This window comes from Ambystoma mexicanum, unplaced genomic scaffold (genome assembly GCF_040938575.1).
Source record: "Ambystoma mexicanum isolate Mex_15411 unplaced genomic scaffold, UKY_AmexF1_1 Mex_scaf10, whole genome shotgun sequence".
NCBI lineage: Eukaryota > Metazoa > Chordata > Amphibia > Caudata > Ambystomatidae > Ambystoma > Ambystoma mexicanum.
In genome coordinates this window covers 162,501-177,500 of record NW_027182325.1, presented here as the reverse complement: position 1 = coordinate 177,500, position 15,000 = coordinate 162,501, and the positions used below count along the sequence as shown (strand labels likewise).

General features: G+C 47.5%; 38 non-coding genes and 15 pseudogenes across 38 annotated transcripts in view; all 53 read right to left on the bottom strand.

The window, feature by feature from the left end:
- Nucleotides 1-199: 199 nt before the first annotated feature.
- LOC138545808 (5S ribosomal RNA) lies at nt 200-308 on the bottom strand (annotated as a pseudogene).
- A 106-nt stretch (nt 309-414) lies between these two features.
- Nucleotides 415-533, bottom strand: LOC138538042 (5S ribosomal RNA). The gene has a single exon (XR_011286156.1). It is a non-coding gene; the product is annotated as a 5S ribosomal RNA (ribosomal RNA).
- A 463-nt stretch (nt 534-996) lies between these two features.
- LOC138544878 (5S ribosomal RNA) lies at nt 997-1,105 on the bottom strand (annotated as a pseudogene).
- Nucleotides 1,106-1,211: 106 nt separating this feature from the next.
- LOC138547308 (5S ribosomal RNA) lies at nt 1,212-1,330 on the bottom strand. The gene has a single exon (XR_011291153.1). It is a non-coding gene; the product is annotated as a 5S ribosomal RNA (ribosomal RNA).
- A 106-nt stretch (nt 1,331-1,436) lies between these two features.
- Nucleotides 1,437-1,555, bottom strand: LOC138536811 (5S ribosomal RNA). Its single transcript, XR_011284973.1, has one exon. It is a non-coding gene; the product is annotated as a 5S ribosomal RNA (ribosomal RNA).
- A 106-nt stretch (nt 1,556-1,661) lies between these two features.
- On the bottom strand, nt 1,662-1,770 carry LOC138544182 (5S ribosomal RNA; annotated as a pseudogene).
- A 105-nt stretch (nt 1,771-1,875) lies between these two features.
- LOC138537656 (5S ribosomal RNA) lies at nt 1,876-1,994 on the bottom strand. Its single transcript, XR_011285785.1, has one exon. It is a non-coding gene; the product is annotated as a 5S ribosomal RNA (ribosomal RNA).
- Nucleotides 1,995-2,100: 106 nt separating this feature from the next.
- Nucleotides 2,101-2,219, bottom strand: LOC138539277 (5S ribosomal RNA). The gene has a single exon (XR_011287349.1). It is a non-coding gene; the product is annotated as a 5S ribosomal RNA (ribosomal RNA).
- Nucleotides 2,220-2,325: 106 nt separating this feature from the next.
- Nucleotides 2,326-2,434, bottom strand: LOC138543171 (5S ribosomal RNA; annotated as a pseudogene).
- A 105-nt stretch (nt 2,435-2,539) lies between these two features.
- On the bottom strand, nt 2,540-2,658 carry LOC138537655 (5S ribosomal RNA). The gene has a single exon (XR_011285784.1). It is a non-coding gene; the product is annotated as a 5S ribosomal RNA (ribosomal RNA).
- A 106-nt stretch (nt 2,659-2,764) lies between these two features.
- On the bottom strand, nt 2,765-2,883 carry LOC138538586 (5S ribosomal RNA). Its single transcript, XR_011286680.1, has one exon. It is a non-coding gene; the product is annotated as a 5S ribosomal RNA (ribosomal RNA).
- A 106-nt stretch (nt 2,884-2,989) lies between these two features.
- On the bottom strand, nt 2,990-3,108 carry LOC138548661 (5S ribosomal RNA). Its single transcript, XR_011292453.1, has one exon. It is a non-coding gene; the product is annotated as a 5S ribosomal RNA (ribosomal RNA).
- Nucleotides 3,109-3,571: 463 nt separating this feature from the next.
- On the bottom strand, nt 3,572-3,680 carry LOC138545914 (5S ribosomal RNA; annotated as a pseudogene).
- Nucleotides 3,681-3,786: 106 nt separating this feature from the next.
- LOC138547307 (5S ribosomal RNA) lies at nt 3,787-3,905 on the bottom strand. Its single transcript, XR_011291152.1, has one exon. It is a non-coding gene; the product is annotated as a 5S ribosomal RNA (ribosomal RNA).
- Nucleotides 3,906-4,011: 106 nt separating this feature from the next.
- LOC138540433 (5S ribosomal RNA) lies at nt 4,012-4,130 on the bottom strand. Its single transcript, XR_011288481.1, has one exon. It is a non-coding gene; the product is annotated as a 5S ribosomal RNA (ribosomal RNA).
- Nucleotides 4,131-4,236: 106 nt separating this feature from the next.
- Nucleotides 4,237-4,355, bottom strand: LOC138539275 (5S ribosomal RNA). Its single transcript, XR_011287347.1, has one exon. It is a non-coding gene; the product is annotated as a 5S ribosomal RNA (ribosomal RNA).
- A 106-nt stretch (nt 4,356-4,461) lies between these two features.
- Nucleotides 4,462-4,580, bottom strand: LOC138542347 (5S ribosomal RNA). Its single transcript, XR_011290332.1, has one exon. It is a non-coding gene; the product is annotated as a 5S ribosomal RNA (ribosomal RNA).
- Nucleotides 4,581-5,045: 465 nt separating this feature from the next.
- LOC138543214 (5S ribosomal RNA) lies at nt 5,046-5,154 on the bottom strand (annotated as a pseudogene).
- Nucleotides 5,155-5,259: 105 nt separating this feature from the next.
- Nucleotides 5,260-5,378, bottom strand: LOC138541864 (5S ribosomal RNA). The gene has a single exon (XR_011289860.1). It is a non-coding gene; the product is annotated as a 5S ribosomal RNA (ribosomal RNA).
- Nucleotides 5,379-5,484: 106 nt separating this feature from the next.
- LOC138547306 (5S ribosomal RNA) lies at nt 5,485-5,603 on the bottom strand. Its single transcript, XR_011291151.1, has one exon. It is a non-coding gene; the product is annotated as a 5S ribosomal RNA (ribosomal RNA).
- Nucleotides 5,604-5,709: 106 nt separating this feature from the next.
- Nucleotides 5,710-5,828, bottom strand: LOC138542565 (5S ribosomal RNA; annotated as a pseudogene).
- Nucleotides 5,829-5,934: 106 nt separating this feature from the next.
- On the bottom strand, nt 5,935-6,053 carry LOC138539274 (5S ribosomal RNA). The gene has a single exon (XR_011287346.1). It is a non-coding gene; the product is annotated as a 5S ribosomal RNA (ribosomal RNA).
- Nucleotides 6,054-6,159: 106 nt separating this feature from the next.
- LOC138538041 (5S ribosomal RNA) lies at nt 6,160-6,278 on the bottom strand. The gene has a single exon (XR_011286155.1). It is a non-coding gene; the product is annotated as a 5S ribosomal RNA (ribosomal RNA).
- A 464-nt stretch (nt 6,279-6,742) lies between these two features.
- LOC138543213 (5S ribosomal RNA) lies at nt 6,743-6,851 on the bottom strand (annotated as a pseudogene).
- A 105-nt stretch (nt 6,852-6,956) lies between these two features.
- LOC138541750 (5S ribosomal RNA) lies at nt 6,957-7,075 on the bottom strand. Its single transcript, XR_011289749.1, has one exon. It is a non-coding gene; the product is annotated as a 5S ribosomal RNA (ribosomal RNA).
- A 106-nt stretch (nt 7,076-7,181) lies between these two features.
- LOC138538575 (5S ribosomal RNA) lies at nt 7,182-7,300 on the bottom strand. The gene has a single exon (XR_011286669.1). It is a non-coding gene; the product is annotated as a 5S ribosomal RNA (ribosomal RNA).
- A 106-nt stretch (nt 7,301-7,406) lies between these two features.
- On the bottom strand, nt 7,407-7,525 carry LOC138550989 (5S ribosomal RNA). Its single transcript, XR_011294729.1, has one exon. It is a non-coding gene; the product is annotated as a 5S ribosomal RNA (ribosomal RNA).
- A 463-nt stretch (nt 7,526-7,988) lies between these two features.
- On the bottom strand, nt 7,989-8,097 carry LOC138545913 (5S ribosomal RNA; annotated as a pseudogene).
- A 106-nt stretch (nt 8,098-8,203) lies between these two features.
- LOC138538040 (5S ribosomal RNA) lies at nt 8,204-8,322 on the bottom strand. Its single transcript, XR_011286154.1, has one exon. It is a non-coding gene; the product is annotated as a 5S ribosomal RNA (ribosomal RNA).
- Nucleotides 8,323-8,785: 463 nt separating this feature from the next.
- LOC138544877 (5S ribosomal RNA) lies at nt 8,786-8,894 on the bottom strand (annotated as a pseudogene).
- A 106-nt stretch (nt 8,895-9,000) lies between these two features.
- LOC138547305 (5S ribosomal RNA) lies at nt 9,001-9,119 on the bottom strand. The gene has a single exon (XR_011291150.1). It is a non-coding gene; the product is annotated as a 5S ribosomal RNA (ribosomal RNA).
- A 106-nt stretch (nt 9,120-9,225) lies between these two features.
- Nucleotides 9,226-9,344, bottom strand: LOC138536810 (5S ribosomal RNA). The gene has a single exon (XR_011284972.1). It is a non-coding gene; the product is annotated as a 5S ribosomal RNA (ribosomal RNA).
- A 106-nt stretch (nt 9,345-9,450) lies between these two features.
- Nucleotides 9,451-9,559, bottom strand: LOC138544181 (5S ribosomal RNA; annotated as a pseudogene).
- Nucleotides 9,560-9,664: 105 nt separating this feature from the next.
- On the bottom strand, nt 9,665-9,783 carry LOC138537654 (5S ribosomal RNA). Its single transcript, XR_011285783.1, has one exon. It is a non-coding gene; the product is annotated as a 5S ribosomal RNA (ribosomal RNA).
- Nucleotides 9,784-9,889: 106 nt separating this feature from the next.
- LOC138538564 (5S ribosomal RNA) lies at nt 9,890-10,008 on the bottom strand. Its single transcript, XR_011286658.1, has one exon. It is a non-coding gene; the product is annotated as a 5S ribosomal RNA (ribosomal RNA).
- A 106-nt stretch (nt 10,009-10,114) lies between these two features.
- On the bottom strand, nt 10,115-10,233 carry LOC138548660 (5S ribosomal RNA). The gene has a single exon (XR_011292452.1). It is a non-coding gene; the product is annotated as a 5S ribosomal RNA (ribosomal RNA).
- Nucleotides 10,234-10,696: 463 nt separating this feature from the next.
- LOC138545912 (5S ribosomal RNA) lies at nt 10,697-10,805 on the bottom strand (annotated as a pseudogene).
- A 106-nt stretch (nt 10,806-10,911) lies between these two features.
- Nucleotides 10,912-11,030, bottom strand: LOC138547304 (5S ribosomal RNA). The gene has a single exon (XR_011291149.1). It is a non-coding gene; the product is annotated as a 5S ribosomal RNA (ribosomal RNA).
- A 106-nt stretch (nt 11,031-11,136) lies between these two features.
- On the bottom strand, nt 11,137-11,255 carry LOC138540432 (5S ribosomal RNA). The gene has a single exon (XR_011288480.1). It is a non-coding gene; the product is annotated as a 5S ribosomal RNA (ribosomal RNA).
- Nucleotides 11,256-11,361: 106 nt separating this feature from the next.
- LOC138540507 (5S ribosomal RNA) lies at nt 11,362-11,480 on the bottom strand. The gene has a single exon (XR_011288551.1). It is a non-coding gene; the product is annotated as a 5S ribosomal RNA (ribosomal RNA).
- Nucleotides 11,481-11,586: 106 nt separating this feature from the next.
- Nucleotides 11,587-11,695, bottom strand: LOC138542815 (5S ribosomal RNA; annotated as a pseudogene).
- Nucleotides 11,696-11,800: 105 nt separating this feature from the next.
- LOC138537653 (5S ribosomal RNA) lies at nt 11,801-11,919 on the bottom strand. Its single transcript, XR_011285782.1, has one exon. It is a non-coding gene; the product is annotated as a 5S ribosomal RNA (ribosomal RNA).
- A 106-nt stretch (nt 11,920-12,025) lies between these two features.
- LOC138538552 (5S ribosomal RNA) lies at nt 12,026-12,144 on the bottom strand. Its single transcript, XR_011286647.1, has one exon. It is a non-coding gene; the product is annotated as a 5S ribosomal RNA (ribosomal RNA).
- Nucleotides 12,145-12,250: 106 nt separating this feature from the next.
- On the bottom strand, nt 12,251-12,369 carry LOC138548659 (5S ribosomal RNA). The gene has a single exon (XR_011292451.1). It is a non-coding gene; the product is annotated as a 5S ribosomal RNA (ribosomal RNA).
- Nucleotides 12,370-12,832: 463 nt separating this feature from the next.
- On the bottom strand, nt 12,833-12,941 carry LOC138545911 (5S ribosomal RNA; annotated as a pseudogene).
- A 106-nt stretch (nt 12,942-13,047) lies between these two features.
- Nucleotides 13,048-13,166, bottom strand: LOC138547303 (5S ribosomal RNA). The gene has a single exon (XR_011291148.1). It is a non-coding gene; the product is annotated as a 5S ribosomal RNA (ribosomal RNA).
- A 106-nt stretch (nt 13,167-13,272) lies between these two features.
- Nucleotides 13,273-13,391, bottom strand: LOC138540431 (5S ribosomal RNA). Its single transcript, XR_011288479.1, has one exon. It is a non-coding gene; the product is annotated as a 5S ribosomal RNA (ribosomal RNA).
- A 106-nt stretch (nt 13,392-13,497) lies between these two features.
- Nucleotides 13,498-13,616, bottom strand: LOC138539273 (5S ribosomal RNA). Its single transcript, XR_011287345.1, has one exon. It is a non-coding gene; the product is annotated as a 5S ribosomal RNA (ribosomal RNA).
- A 106-nt stretch (nt 13,617-13,722) lies between these two features.
- Nucleotides 13,723-13,841, bottom strand: LOC138542346 (5S ribosomal RNA). The gene has a single exon (XR_011290331.1). It is a non-coding gene; the product is annotated as a 5S ribosomal RNA (ribosomal RNA).
- A 465-nt stretch (nt 13,842-14,306) lies between these two features.
- LOC138543212 (5S ribosomal RNA) lies at nt 14,307-14,415 on the bottom strand (annotated as a pseudogene).
- Nucleotides 14,416-14,520: 105 nt separating this feature from the next.
- LOC138541635 (5S ribosomal RNA) lies at nt 14,521-14,639 on the bottom strand. Its single transcript, XR_011289637.1, has one exon. It is a non-coding gene; the product is annotated as a 5S ribosomal RNA (ribosomal RNA).
- A 106-nt stretch (nt 14,640-14,745) lies between these two features.
- On the bottom strand, nt 14,746-14,864 carry LOC138547302 (5S ribosomal RNA). Its single transcript, XR_011291147.1, has one exon. It is a non-coding gene; the product is annotated as a 5S ribosomal RNA (ribosomal RNA).
- A 106-nt stretch (nt 14,865-14,970) lies between these two features.
- Nucleotides 14,971-15,000, bottom strand: part of LOC138541461 (5S ribosomal RNA) — a 119-nt gene continuing 89 nt past the window's right edge. The window contains exon 1 of the ribosomal RNA XR_011289467.1: nt 14,971-15,000. This exon is cut by the window's right edge and continues 89 nt beyond it. This is a non-coding gene — a ribosomal RNA (5S ribosomal RNA).

The following is a 15,000-nucleotide window of genomic DNA, read 5'->3' as shown; positions in this document are numbered from 1 at the left end:
TACTGCATTACATGTGAAAGTCGATTTATTACCCATGAACACACTACCTGTATGCTAATTCTATGTAAAAAGGTAGCTCCAGCCCTCATGATGTTGTCCAACATTTCCGCTATAAAACGGGATACAATTATTTTGGAAACATACCAAATTTGAAAAATAATTGAGAAGTTGCGCAATTACTAATCATGGAGCACAAAAAAGCCTACAGCACCTGGTATTCCCAGGCAGTCTCCCATCCCGGTACTAACTAGGCCTGACCCTGCTTAGCTTCCGAGATCGGGCACATTCAGTGTGGTGTGGCCGTAGGCTCTGGGCCTAGTGAGTTTTGTACTTTTAAGCATCTAGTCGGCTAGACCTTGCAGTTTTAAAAGGCAATTGAGAAAGGGCTCACTTCCTGAACTTGGAGCACAAAAAAGCCTACAGCACCTGGTATTCCCAGGCGGTCTCCCATCCAGGTACTAACTAGGCCTGACACTGCTTAACTTCCGAGATCAGTCGAGATCGGGTGCATTCAGTGTGGTGTGGCCGTAGGCTCTAGGAATGCTAAGAATATTACTCTTATGCATTTGCATTTAGTAAGCTAAGCCATGCAGCCACTTGCAACATGATACCACGCTCATCGCTCGATCAGGCTCGATCAGGCGAGATATATAAGACTGGTGGGCCCATTCAGGACTCCTATGTCTGGTAGGATAACTTTAATTCATCCATCCTTTGTCTGTTGCAGGGAGGTGGAGAGAACAATCAACACAATAATGGTTTTCTTTCATGCCTCTTGAAGGACTCAATATTCTCTGTACTGCATTACATGTGAAAGTCGATTTATTACCCATGAACACACTACCTGTATGCTAATTCTATGTAAAAAGGTAGCTCCAGCCCTCATGATGTTGTCCAACATTTCCGCTATAAAACGGGATACAATTATTTTGGAAACATACCAAATTTGAAAAATAATTGAGAAGTTGCGCAATTACTAATCATGGAGCACAAAAAAGCCTACAGCACCTGGTATTCCCAGGCAGTCTCCCATCCAGGTACTAACTAGGCCTGACCCTGCTTAGCTTCCGAGATCGGGCGCATTCAGTGTGGTGTGGCCGTAGGCTCTGGGCCTAGTGAGTTTTGTACTTTTAAGCATCTAGTCGGCTAGACCTTGCAGTTTTGAAAGGCAATTGTGAAATGGCTCACTTCCTGAACTTGGAGCACAAAAAAGCCTACAGCACCTGGTATTCCCAGGTGGTCTCCCATCCAGGTACTAACTAGGCCCGACACTGCTTAGCTTCCGAGATCAGACGAGATCGGGCGCAATCAGTGTGGTGTGGCCGTAGGCTCTGGGCCTAGTGAGTTTTGTACTTTTAAGCATCTAGTCAGCTAGACCTTGCAGTTTTGAAAGGCAATTGAGAAATGGCTCACTTCCTGAACTTGGAGCACAAAAAAGCCTACAGCACCTGGTATTCCCAGGCGGTCTCCCATCCAGGTACTAACGAGGCCCGACACTGCTTAGCTTCCGAGATCAGACGAGATCGGGCGCAATCAGTGTGGTGTGGCCGTAGGCTCTGGGCCTAGTGAGTTTTGTACTTTTAAGCATCTAGTCAGCTAGACCTTGCAATTTTGAAAGGCAATTGAGAAATGGCTCACTTCCTGAACTTGGAGCACAAAAAAGCCTACAGCACCTGGTATTCCCAGGTGGTCTCCCATCCAGGTACTAACTAGGCCCGACCCTGCTTAGCTTCCGAGATCGGGCGCATTCAGTGTGGTGTGGCCTTAGGCTCTGGGCCTAGTGAGCTTGTACTTTTAAGCATCTAGTCGGCTAGACCTTGCAGTTTTGAAAGGCAATTGTGAAATGGCTCACTTCCTGAACTTGGAGCACAAAAAAGCCTACAGCACCTGGTATTCCCAGGTGGTCTCCCATCCAGGTACTAACTAGGCCCGACACTGCTTAGCTTCCGAGATCAGACGAGATTGGGCGCATTCAGTGTGGTGTGGCCGTAGGCTCTGGGCCTAGTGAGTTTTGTACTTTTAAGCATCTAGTCGGCTAGACCTTGCAGTTTTGAAAGGCAATTGAGAAATGGCTCACTTCCTGAACTTGGAGTACAAAAAAGCCTACAGCACCTGGTATTCCCAGGCGGTCTTCCATCCAGGTACTAACTAGGCCCGACACTGCTTAGCTTCTGAGATCAGACGAGATCAGGCACATTCAGTGTGGTGTGGCCGTAGGCTCTGGGCCTAGTGAGTTTTGTACTTTTAAGCATCTAGTCGGCTAGACCTTGCAGTTTTAAAAGGCAATTGAGAAAGGGCTCACTTCCTGAACTTGGAGCACAAAAAAGCCTACAGCACCTGGTATTCCCAGGCGGTCTCCCATCCAGGTACTAACTAGGCCCGACCCTGCTTAGCTTCCGAGATCAGGCGCATTCAGTGTGGTGTGGCCGTAGGCTCTGGGCCTAGTGAGTTTGTACTTTTAAGCATCTAGTCGGCTAGACCTTGCAGTTTTGAAAGGCAATTGTGAAATGGCTCACTTCCTGAACTTGGAGCACAAAAAAGCCTACAGCACCTGGTATTCCCAGGTGGTCTCCCATCCAGGTACTAACTAGGCCCGACACTGCTTAGCTTCCGAGATCAGACGAGATTGGGCGCATTCAGTGTGGTGTGGCCGTAGGCTCTGGGCCTAGTGAGTTTTGTACTTTTAAGCATCTAGTCGGCTAGACCTTGCAGTTTTGAAAGGCAATTGAGAAATGGCTCACTTCCTGAACTTGGAGTACAAAAAAGCCTACAGCACCTGGTATTCCCAGGCGGTCTCCCATCCAGGTACTAACTAGGCCCGACACTGCTTAGCTTCTGAGATCAGACGAGATCAGGCGCATTCAGTGTGGTGTGGCCGTAGGCTCTGGGCCTAGTGAGTGTTGTACTTTTAAGCATCTAGTCGGCTAGACCTTGCAGTTTTAAAAGGCAATTGAGAAAGGGCTCACTTCCTGAACTTGGAGCACAAAAAAGCCTACAGCACCTGGTATTCCCAGGCGGTCTCCCATCCAGGTACTAACTAGGCCTGACACTGCTTAACTTCCGAGATCAGACGAGATCGGGTGCATTCAGTGTGGTGTGGCCGTAGGCTCTAGGAATGCTAAGAATATTACTCTTATGCATTTGCATTTAGTAAGCTAAGCCATGCAGCCACTTGCAACATGATACCACGCTCATCGCTCGATCAGGCTCGATCAGGCGAGATATATAAGACTGGTGGGCCCATTCAGGACTCCTATGTCTGGTAGGATAACTTTAATTCATCCATCCTGTGTCTGTTGCAGGGAGGTGGAGAGAACAATCAACACAATAATGGTTTTCTTTCATGCCTCTTGAAGGACTCAATATTCTCTGTACTGCATTACATGTGAAAGTCGATTTATTACCCATGAACACACTACCTGTATGCTAATTCTATGTAAAAAGGTAGCTCCAGCCCTCATGATGTTGTCCAACATTTCCGCTATAAAACGGGATACAATTATTTTGGAAACATACCAAATTTGAAAAATAATTGAGAAGTTGCGCAATTACTAATCACGGAGCACAAAAAAGCCTACAGCACCTGGTATTCCCAGGCAGTCTCCCATCCAGGTACTAACTAGGCCTGACCCTGCTTAGCTTCCGAGATCGGGCACATTCAGTGTGGTGTGGCCGTAGGCTCTGGGCCTAGTGAGTTTTGTACTTTTAAGCATCTAGTCGGCTAGACCTTGCAGTTTTGAAAGGCAATTGTGAAATGGCTCACTTCCTGAACTTGGAGCACAAAAAAGCCTACAGCACCTGGTATTCCCAGGTGGTCTCCCATCCAGGTACTAACTAGGCCCGACACTGCTTAGCTTCCGAGATCAGACGAGATCGGGCGCAATCAGTGTGGTGTGGCCGTAGGCTCTGGGCCTAGTGAGTTTTGTACTTTTAAGCATCTAGTCAGCTAGACCTTGCAGTTTTGAAAGGCAATTGAGAAATGGCTCACTTCCTGAACTTGGAGCACAAAAAAGCCTACAGCACCTGGTATTCCCAGGCAGTCTCCCATCCAGGTACTAACGAGGCCCGACACTGCTTAGCTTCCGAGATCAGACGAGATCGGGCGCATTCAGTGTGGTGTGGCCGTAGGCTCTGGTTCTTGTGAGTTTTGTACTTTTAAGCATCTAGTCGGCTAGACCTTGCAGTTTTGAAAGGCAATTGAGAAATGGCTCACTTCCTGAACTTGGAGTACAAAAAAGCCTACAGCACCTGGTATTCCCAGGCGGTCTTCCATCCAGGTACTAACTAGGCCCGACACTGCTTAGCTTCTGAGATCAGACGAGATCAGGCACATTCAGTGTGGTGTGGCCGTAGGCTCTGGGCCTAGTGAGTTTTGTACTTTTAAGCATCTAGTCGGCTAGACCTTGCAGTTTTAAAAGGCAATTGAGAAAGGGCTCACTTCCTGAACTTGGAGCACAAAAAAGCCTACAGCACCTGGTATTCCCAGGCGGTCTCCCATCCAGGTACTAACTAGGCCTGACACTGCTTAACTTCCGAGATCAGTCGAGATTGGGTGCATTCAGTGTGGTGTGGCCGTAGGCTCTAAGAATGCTAAGAATATTACTCTTATGCATTTGCATTTAGTAAGCTAAGCCATGCAGCCATTTGCAACATGATACCACGCTCATCGCTCGATCAGCGCTCGATCAGGCGAGATATATAAGACTGGTGGGCCCATTCAGGACTCCTATGTCTGGTAGGATAACTTTAATTCATCCATCCTGTGTCTGTTGCAGGGAGGTGGAGAGAACAATCAACACAATAATGGTTTTCTTTCATGCCTCTTGAAGGACTCAATATTCTCTGTACTGCATTACATGTGAAAGTCGATTTATTACCCATGAACACACTACCTGTATGCTAATTCTATGTAAAAAGGTAGCTCCAGCCCTCATGATGTTGTCCAACATTTCCGCTATAAAACGGGATACAATTATTTTGGAAACATACCAAATTTGAAAAATAATTGAGAAGTTGCGCAATTACTAATCATGGAGCACAAAAAAAGCCTACAGCACCTGGTATTCCCAGGCAGTCTCCCATCCAGGTACTAACTAGGCCCGACCCTGCTTAGCTTCCGAGATCGGGCGCATTCAGTGTGGTGTGGCCGTAGGCTCTGGGCCTAGTGAGCTTGTACTTTTAAGCATCTAGTCGGCTAGACCTTGCAGTTTTGAAAGGCAATTGTGAAATGGCTCACTTCCTGAACTTGGAGCACAAAAAAGCCTACAGCACCTGGTATTCCCAGGTGGTCTCCCATCCAGGTACTAACTAGGCCCGACACTGCTTAGCTTCCGAGATCAGACGAGATCGGGCGCATTCAGTGTGGTGTGGCCGTAGGCTCTGGGCTTAGTGAGTTTTGTACTTTTAAGCATCTAGTCGGCTAGACCTTGCAGTTTTGAAAGGCAATTGAGAAATGGCTCACTTCCTGAACTTGGAGCACAAAAAAGCCTACAGCACCTGGTATTCCCAGGTGGTCTCCCATCCAGGTACTAACTAGGCCCGACACTGCTTAGCTTCCGAGATCAGACGAGATCGGGCGCAATCAGTGTGGTGTGGCCGTAGGCTCTGGGCCTAGTGAGTTTTGTACTTTTAAGCATCTAGTCAGCTAGACCTTGCAGTTTTGAAAGGCAATTGAGAAATGGCTCACTTCCTGAACTTGGAGCACAAAAAAGCCTACAGCACCTGGTATTCCCAGGCGGTCTCCCATCCAGGTACTAACGAGGCCCGACACTGCTTAGCTTCCGAGATCAGACGAGATCGGGCGCATTCAGTGTGCTGTGGCCTTAGGCTCTGGTTCTTGTGAGTTTTGTACTTTTAAGCATCTAGTCGGCTAGACCTTGCAGTTTTGAAAGGCAATTGAGAAATGGCTCACTTCCTGAACTTGGAGTACAAAAAAGCCTACAGCACCTGGTATTCCCAGGCGGTCTTCCATCCAGGTACTAACTAGGCCCGACACTGCTTAGCTTCTGAGATCAGACGAGATCAGGCACATTCAGTGTGGTGTGGCCGTAGGCTCTGGGCCTAGTGAGTTTTGTACTTTTAAGCATCTAGTCGGCTAGACCTTGCAGTTTTAAAAGGCAATTGAGAAAGGGCTCACTTCCTGAACTTGGAGCACAAAAAAGCCTACAGCACCTGGTATTCCCAGGCGGTCTCCCATCCAGGTACTAACTAGGCCTGACACTGCTTAACTTCCGAGATCAGTCGAGATCGGGTGCATTCAGTGTGGTGTGGCCGTAGGCTCTAGGAATGCTAAGAATATTACTCTTATGCATTTGCATTTAGTAAGCTAAGCCATGCAGCCACTTGCAACATGATACCACGCTCATCGCTCGATCAGGCTCGATCAGGCGAGATATATAAGACTGGTGGGCCCATTCAGGACTCCTATGTCTGGTAGGATAACTTTAATTCATCCATCCTGTGTCTGTTGCAGGGAGGTGGAGAGAACAATCAACACAATAATGGTTTTCTTTCATGCCTCTTGAAGGACTCAATATTCTCTGTACTGCATTACATGTGAAAGTCGATTTATTACCCATGAACACACTACCTGTATGCTAATTCTATGTAAAAAGGTAGCTCCAGCCCTCATGATGTTGTCCAACATTTCCGCTATAAAACGGGATACAATTATTTTGGAAACATACCAAATTTGAAAAATAATTGAGAAGTTGCGCAATTACTAATCATGGAGCACAAAAAAAGCCTACAGCACCTGGTATTCCCAGGCAGTCTCCCATCCAGGTACTAACTAGGCCCGACCCTGCTTAGCTTCCGAGATCGGGCGCATTCAGTGTGGTGTGGCCGTAGGCTCTGGGCCTAGTGAGTTTGTACTTTTAAGCATCTAGTCGGCTAGACCTTGCAGTTTTGAAAGGCAATTGTGAAATGGCTCACTTCCTGAACTTGGAGCACAAAAAAGCCTACAGCACCTGGTATTCCCAGGTGGTCTCCCATCCAGGTACTAACTAGGCCCGACACTGCTTAGCTTCCGAGATCAGACGAGATCGGGCGCATTCAGTGTGGTGTGGCCGTAGGCTCTGGGCCTAGTGAGTTTTGTACTTTTAAGCATCTAGTCGGCTAGACCTTGCAGTTTTGAAAGGCAATTGAGAAATGGCTCACTTCCTGAACTTGGAGTACAAAAAAGCCTACAGCACCTGGTATTCCCAGGCGGTCTCCCATCCAGGTACTAACTAGGCCCGACACTGCTTAGCTTCTGAGATCAGACGAGATCAGGCGCATTCAGTGTGGTGTGGCCGTAGGCTCTGGGCCTAGTGAGTGTTGTACTTTTAAGCATCTAGTCGGCTAGACCTTGCAGTTTTAAAAGGCAATTGAGAAAGGGCTCACTTCCTGAACTTGGAGCACAAAAAAGCCTACAGCACCTGGCATTCCCAGGCGGTCTCCCATCCAGGTACTAACTAGGCCTGACACTGCTTAACTTCCGAGATCAGACGAGATCGGGTGCATTCAGTGTGGTGTGGCCGTAGGCTCTAGGAATGCTAAGAATATTACTCTTATGCATTTGCATTTAGTAAGCTAAGCCATGCAGCCACTTGCAACATGATACCACGCTCATCGCTCGATCAGGCTCGATCAGGCGAGATATATAAGACTGGTGGGCCCATTCAGGACTCCTATGTCTGGTAGGATAACTTTAATTCATCCATCCTGTGTCTGTTGCAGGGAGGTGGAGAGAACAATCAACACAATAATGGTTTTCTTTCATGCCTCTTGAAGGACTCAATATTCTCTGTACTGCATTACATGTGAAAGTCGATTTATTACCCATGAACACACTACCTGTATGCTAATTCTATGTAAAAAGGTAGCTCCAGCCCTCATGATGTTGTCCAACATTTCCGCTATAAAACGGGATACAATTATTTTGGAAACATACCAAATTTGAAAAATAATTGAGAAGTTGCGCAATTACTAATCATGGAGCACAAAAAAGCCTACAGCACCTGGTATTCCCAGGCAGTCTCCCATCCAGGTACTAACTAGGCCTGACCCTGCTTAGCTTCCGAGATCGGGCACATTCAGTGTGGTGTGGCCGTAGGCTCTGGGCCTAGTGAGTTTTGTACTTTTAAGCATCTAGTCGGCTAGACCTTGCAGTTTTAAAAGGCAATTGAGAAAGGGCTCACTTCCTGAACTTGGAGCACAAAAAAGCCTACAGCACCTGGTATTCCCAGGCGGTCTCCCATCCAGGTACTAACTAGGCCTGACACTGCTTAACTTCCGAGATCAGTCGAGATCGGGTGCATTCAGTGTGGTGTGGCCGTAGGCTCTAGGAATGCTAAGAATATTACTCTTATGCATTTGCATTTAGTAAGCTAAGCCATGCAGCCACTTGCAACATGATACCACGCTCATCGCTCGATCAGGCTCGATCAGGCGAGATATATAAGACTGGTGGGCCCATTCAGGACTCCTATGTCTGGTAGGATAACTTTAATTCATCCATCCTTTGTCTGTTGCAGGGAGGTGGAGAGAACAATCAACACAATAATGGTTTTCTTTCATGCCTCTTGAAGGACTCAATATTCTCTGTACTGCATTACATGTGAAAGTCGATTTATTACCCATGAACACACTACCTGTATGCTAATTCTATGTAAAAAGGTAGCTCCAGCCCTCATGATGTTGTCCAACATTTCCGCTATAAAACGGGATACAATTATTTTGGAAACATACCAAATTTGAAAAATAATTGAGAAGTTGCGCAATTACTAATCATGGAGCACAAAAAAGCCTACAGCACCTGGTATTCCCAGGCAGTCTCCCATCCAGGTACTAACTAGGCCTGACCCTGCTTAGCTTCCGAGATCGGGCGCATTCAGTGTGGTGTGGCCGTAGGCTCTGGGCCTAGTGAGTTTTGTACTTTTAAGCATCTAGTCGGCTAGACCTTGCAGTTTTGAAAGGCAATTGTGAAATGGCTCACTTCCTGAACTTGGAGCACAAAAAAGCCTACAGCACCTGGTATTCCCAGGTGGTCTCCCATCCAGGTACTAACTAGGCCCGACACTGCTTAGCTTCCGAGATCAGACGAGATCGGGCGCAATCAGTGTGGTGTGGCCGTAGGCTCTGGGCCTAGTGAGTTTTGTACTTTTAAGCATCTAGTCAGCTAGACCTTGCAGTTTTGAAAGGCAATTGAGAAATGGCTCACTTCCTGAACTTGGAGCACAAAAAAGCCTACAGCACCTGGTATTCCCAGGCGGTCTCCCATCCAGGTACTAACGAGGCCCGACACTGCTTAGCTTCCGAGATCAGACGAGATCGGGCGCAATCAGTGTGGTGTGGCCGTAGGCTCTGGGCCTAGTGAGTTTTGTACTTTTAAGCATCTAGTCAGCTAGACCTTGCAATTTTGAAAGGCAATTGAGAAATGGCTCACTTCCTGAACTTGGAGCACAAAAAAGCCTACAGCACCTGGTATTCCCAGGTGGTCTCCCATCCAGGTACTAACTAGGCCCGACCCTGCTTAGCTTCCGAGATCGGGCGCATTCAGTGTGGTGTGGCCTTAGGCTCTGGGCCTAGTGAGCTTGTACTTTTAAGCATCTAGTCGGCTAGACCTTGCAGTTTTGAAAGGCAATTGTGAAATGGCTCACTTCCTGAACTTGGAGCACAAAAAAGCCTACAGCACCTGGTATTCCCAGGTGGTCTCCCATCCAGGTACTAACTAGGCCCGACACTGCTTAGCTTCCGAGATCAGACGAGATTGGGCGCATTCAGTGTGGTGTGGCCGTAGGCTCTGGGCCTAGTGAGTTTTGTACTTTTAAGCATCTAGTCGGCTAGACCTTGCAGTTTTGAAAGGCAATTGAGAAATGGCTCACTTCCTGAACTTGGAGTACAAAAAAGCCTACAGCACCTGGTATTCCCAGGCGGTCTCCCATCCAGGTACTAACTAGGCCCGACACTGCTTAGCTTCTGAGATCAGACGAGATCAGGCGCATTCAGTGTGGTGTGGCCGTAGGCTCTAGGCCTAGTGAGTGTTGTACTTTTAAGCATCTAGTCGGCTAGACCTTGCAGTTTTAAAAGGCAATTGAGAAAGGGCTCACTTCCTGAACTTGGAGCACAAAAAAGCCTACAGCACCTGGTATTCCCAGGCGGTCTCCCATCCAGGTACTAACTAGGCCTGACACTGCTTAACTTCCGAGATCAGACGAGATCGGGTGCATTCAGTGTGGTGTGGCCGTAGGCTCTAGGAATGCTAAGAATATTACTCTAATGCATTTGCATTTAGTAAGCTAAGCCATGCAGCCACTTGCAACTTGATACCACGCTCATCGCTCGATCAGGCTCGATCAGGCGAGATATATAAGACTGGTGGGCCCATTCAGGACTCCTATGTCTGGTAGGATAACTTTAATTCATCCATCCTGTGTCTGTTGCAGGGAGGTGGAGAGAACAATCAACACAATAATGGTTTTCTTTCATGCCTCTTGAAGGACTCAATATTCTCTGTACTGCATTACATGTGAAAGTCGATTTATTACCCATGAACACACTACCTGTATGCTAATTCTATGTAAAAAGGTAGCTCCAGCCCTCATGATGTTGTCCAACATTTCCGCTATAAAACGGGATACAATTATTTTGGAAACATACCAAATTTGAAAAATAATTGAGAAGTTGCGCAATTACTAATCATGGAGCACAAAAAAGCCTACAGCACCTGGTATTCCCAGGCAGTCTCCCATCCAGGTACTAACTAGGCCTGACCCTGCTTAGCTTCCGAGATCGGGCACATTCAGTGTGGTGTGGCCGTAGGCTCTGGGCCTAGTGAGTTTTGTACTTTTAAGCATCTAGTCGGCTAGACCTTGCAGTTTTGAAAGACAATTGTGAAATGGCTCACTTCCTGAACTTGGAGCACAAAAAAGCCTACAGCACCTGGTATTCCCAGGTGGTCTCCCATCCAGGTACTAACTAGGCCCGACACTGCTTAGCTTCCGAGATCAGACGAGATCGGGCGCAATCAGTGTGGTGTGGCCGTAGGCTCTGGGCCTAGTGAGTTTTGTACTTTTAAGCATCTAGTCAGCTAGACCTTGCAGTTTTGAAATGCAATTGAGAAATGGCTCACTTCCTGAACTTGGAGCACAAAAAAGCCTACAGCACCTGGTATTCCCAGGCAGTCTCCCATCCAGGTACTAACGAGGCCCGACACTGCTTAGCTTCCGAGATCAGACGAGATCGGGCGCATTCAGTGTGGTGTGGCCGTAGGCTCTGGTTCTTGTGAGTTTTGTACTTTTAAGCATCTAGTCGGCTAGACCTTGCAGTTTTGAAAGGCAATTGAGAAATGGCTCACTTCCTGAACTTGGAGTACAAAAAAGCCTACAGCACCTGGTATTCCCAGGCGGTCTTCCATCCAGGTACTAACTAGGCCCGACACTGCTTAGCTTCTGAGATCAGACGAGATCAGGAACATTCAGTGTGGTGTGGCCGTAGGCTCTGGGCCTAGTGAGTTTTGTACTTTTAAGCATCTAGTCGGCTAGACCTTGCAGTTTTAAAAGGCAATTGAGAAAGGGCTCACTTCCTGAACTTGGAGCACAAAAAAGCCTACAGCACCTGGTATTCCCAGGCGGTCTCCCATCCAGGTACTAACTAGGCCCGACCCTGCTTAGCTTCCGAGATCGGGCGCATTCAGTGTGGTGTGGCCGTAGGCTCTGGGCCTAGTGAGTTTGTACTTTTAAGCATCTAGTCGGCTAGACCTTGCAGTTTTGAAAGGCAATTGTGAAATGGCTCACTTCCTGAACTTGGAGCACAAAAAAGCCTACAGCACCTGGTATTCCCAGGTGGTCTCCCATCCAGGTACTAACTAGGCCCGACACTGCTTAGCTTCCGAGATCAGACGAGATTGGGCGCATTCAGTGTGGTGTGGCCGTAGGCTCTGGGCCTAGTGAGTTTTGTACTTTTAAGCATCTAGTCGGCTAGACCTTGCAGTTTTGAAAGGCAATTGAGAAATGGCTCACTTCCTGAACTTGGAGTACAAAAAAGCCTACAGCACCTGGTATTCCCAGGCGGTCTCCCATCCAGGTACTAACTAGGCCCGACACTGCTTAGCTTCTGAGATCAGACGAGATCAGGCGCATTCAGTGTGGTGTGGCCGTAGGCTCTGGGCCTAGTGAGTGTTGTACTTTTAAGCATCTAGTCGGCTAGACCTTGCAGTTTTAAAAGGCAATTGAGAAAGGGCTCACTTCCTGAACTTGGAGCACAAAAAAGCCTACAGCACCTGGTATTCCCAGGCGGTCTCCCATCCAGGTACTAACTAGGCCTGACACTGCTTAACTTCCGAGATCAGACGAGATCGGGTGCATTCAGTGTGGTGTGGCCGTAGGCTCTAGGAATGCTAAGAATATTACTCTTATGCATTTGCATTTAGTAAGCTAAGCCATGCAGCCACTTGCAACATGATACCACGCTCATCGCTCGATCAGGCTCGATCAGGCGAGATATATAAGACTGGTGGGCCCATTCAGGACTCCTATGTCTGGTAGGATAACTTTAATTCATCCATCCTGTGTCTGTTGCAGGGAGGTGGAGAGAACAATCAACACAATAATGGTTTTCTTTCATGCCTCTTGAAGGACTCAATATTCTCTGTACTGCATTACATGTGAAAGTCGATTTATTACCCATGAACACACTACCTGTATGCTAATTCTATGTAAAAAGGTAGCTCCAGCCCTCATGATGTTGTCCAACATTTCCGCTATAAAACGGGATACAATTATTTTGGAAACATACCAAATTTGAAAAATAATTGAGAAGTTGCGCAATTACTAATCATGGAGCACAAAAAAGCCTACAGCACCTGGTATTCCCAGGCAGTCTCCCATCCAGGTACTAACTAGGCCTGACCCTGCTTAGCTTCCGAGATCGGGCACATTCAGTGTGGTGTGGCCGTAGGCTCTGGGCCTAGTGAGTTTTGTACTTTTAAGCATCTAGTCGGCTAGACCTTGCAGTTTTGAAAGGCAATTGTGAAATGGCTCACTTCCTGAACTTGGAGCACAAAAAAGCCTACAGCACCTGGTATTCCCAGGTGGTCTCCCATCCAGGTACTAACTAGGCCCGACACTGCTTAGCTTCCGAGATCAGACGAGATCGGGCGCAATCAGTGTGGTGTGGCCGTAGGCTCTGGGCCTAGTGAGTTTTGTACTTTTAAGCATCTAGTCAGCTAGACCTTGCAGTTTTGAAAGGCAATTGAGAAATGGCTCACTTCCTGAACTTGGAGCACAAAAAAGCCTACAGCACCTGGTATTCCCAGGCAGTCTCCCATCCAGGTACTAACGAGGCCCGACACTGCTTAGCTTCCGAGATCAGACGAGATCGGGCGCATTCAGTGTGGTGTGGCCGTAGGCTCTGGTTCTTGTGAGTTTTGTACTTTTAAGCATCTAGTCGGCTAGACCTTGCAGTTTTGAAAGGCAATTGAGAAATGGCTCACTTCCTGAACTTGGAGTACAAAAAAGCCTACAGCACCTGGTATTCCCAGGCGGTCTTCCATCCAGGTACTAACTAGGCCCGACACTGCTTAGCTTCTGAGATCAGACGAGATCAGGCACATTCAGTGTGGTGTGGCCGTAGGCTCTGGGCCTAGTGAGTTTTGTACTTTTAAGCATCTAGTCGGCTAGACCTTGCAGTTTTAAAAGGCAATTGAGAAAGGGCTCACTTCCTGAACTTGGAGCACAAAAAAGCCTACAGCACCTGGTATTCCCAGGCGGTCTCCCATCCAGGTACTAACTAGGCCTGACACTGCTTAACTTCCGAGATCAGTCGAGATTGGGTGCATTCAGTGTGGTGTGGCCGTAGGCTCTAGGAATGCTAAGAATATTACTCTTATGCATTTGCATTTAGTAAGCTAAGCCATGCAGCCATTTGCAACATGATACCACGCTCATCGCTCGATCAGCGCTCGATCAGGCGAGATATATAAGACTGGTGGGCCCATTCAGGACTCCTATGTCTGGTAGGATAACTTTAATTCATCCATCCTGTGTCTGTTGCAGGGAGGTGGAGAGAACAATCAACACAATAATGGTTTTCTTTCATGCCTCTTGAAGGACTCAATATTCTCTGTACTGCATTACATGTGAAAGTCGATTTATTACCCATGAACACACTACCTGTATGCTAATTCTATGTAAAAAGGTAGCTCCAGCCCTCATGATGTTGTCCAACATTTCCGCTATAAAACGGGATACAATTATTTTGGAAACATACCAAATTTGAAAAATAATTGAGAAGTTGCGCAATTACTAATCATGGAGCACAAAAAAAGCCTACAGCACCTGGTATTCCCAGGCAGTCTCCCATCCAGGTACTAACTAGGCCCGACCCTGCTTAGCTTCCGAGATCGGGCGCATTCAGTGTGGTGTGGCCGTAGGCTCTGGGCCTAGTGAGTTTGTACTTTTAAGCATCTAGTCGGCTAGACCTTGCAGTTTTGAAAGGCAATTGTGAAATGGCTCACTTCCTGAACTTGGAGCACAAAAAAGCCTACAGCACCTGGTATTCCCAGGTGGTCTCCCATCCAGGTACTAACTAGGCCCGACACTGCTTAGCTTCCGAGATCAGACGAGATCGGGCGCATTCAGTGTGGTGTGGCCGTAGGCTCTGGGCTTAGTGAGTTTTGTACTTTTAAGCATCTAGTCGGCTAGACCTTGCAGTTTTGAAAGGCAATTGAGAAATGGCTCACTTCCTGAACTTGGAGCACAAAAAAGCCTACAGCACCTGGTATTCCCAGGTGGTCTCCCATCCAGGTACTAACTAGGCCCGACACTGCTTAGCTTCCGAGATCAGACGAGATCGGGCGCAATCAGTGTGGTGTGGCCGTAGGCTCTGGGCCTAGTGAGTTTTGTACTTTTAAGCATCTAGTCAGCTAGACCTTGCAGTTTTGAAAGGTAATTGAGAAATGGCTCACTTCCTGAACTTGGAGCACAAAAAAGCCTACAGCACCTGGTATTCCCAGGCGGT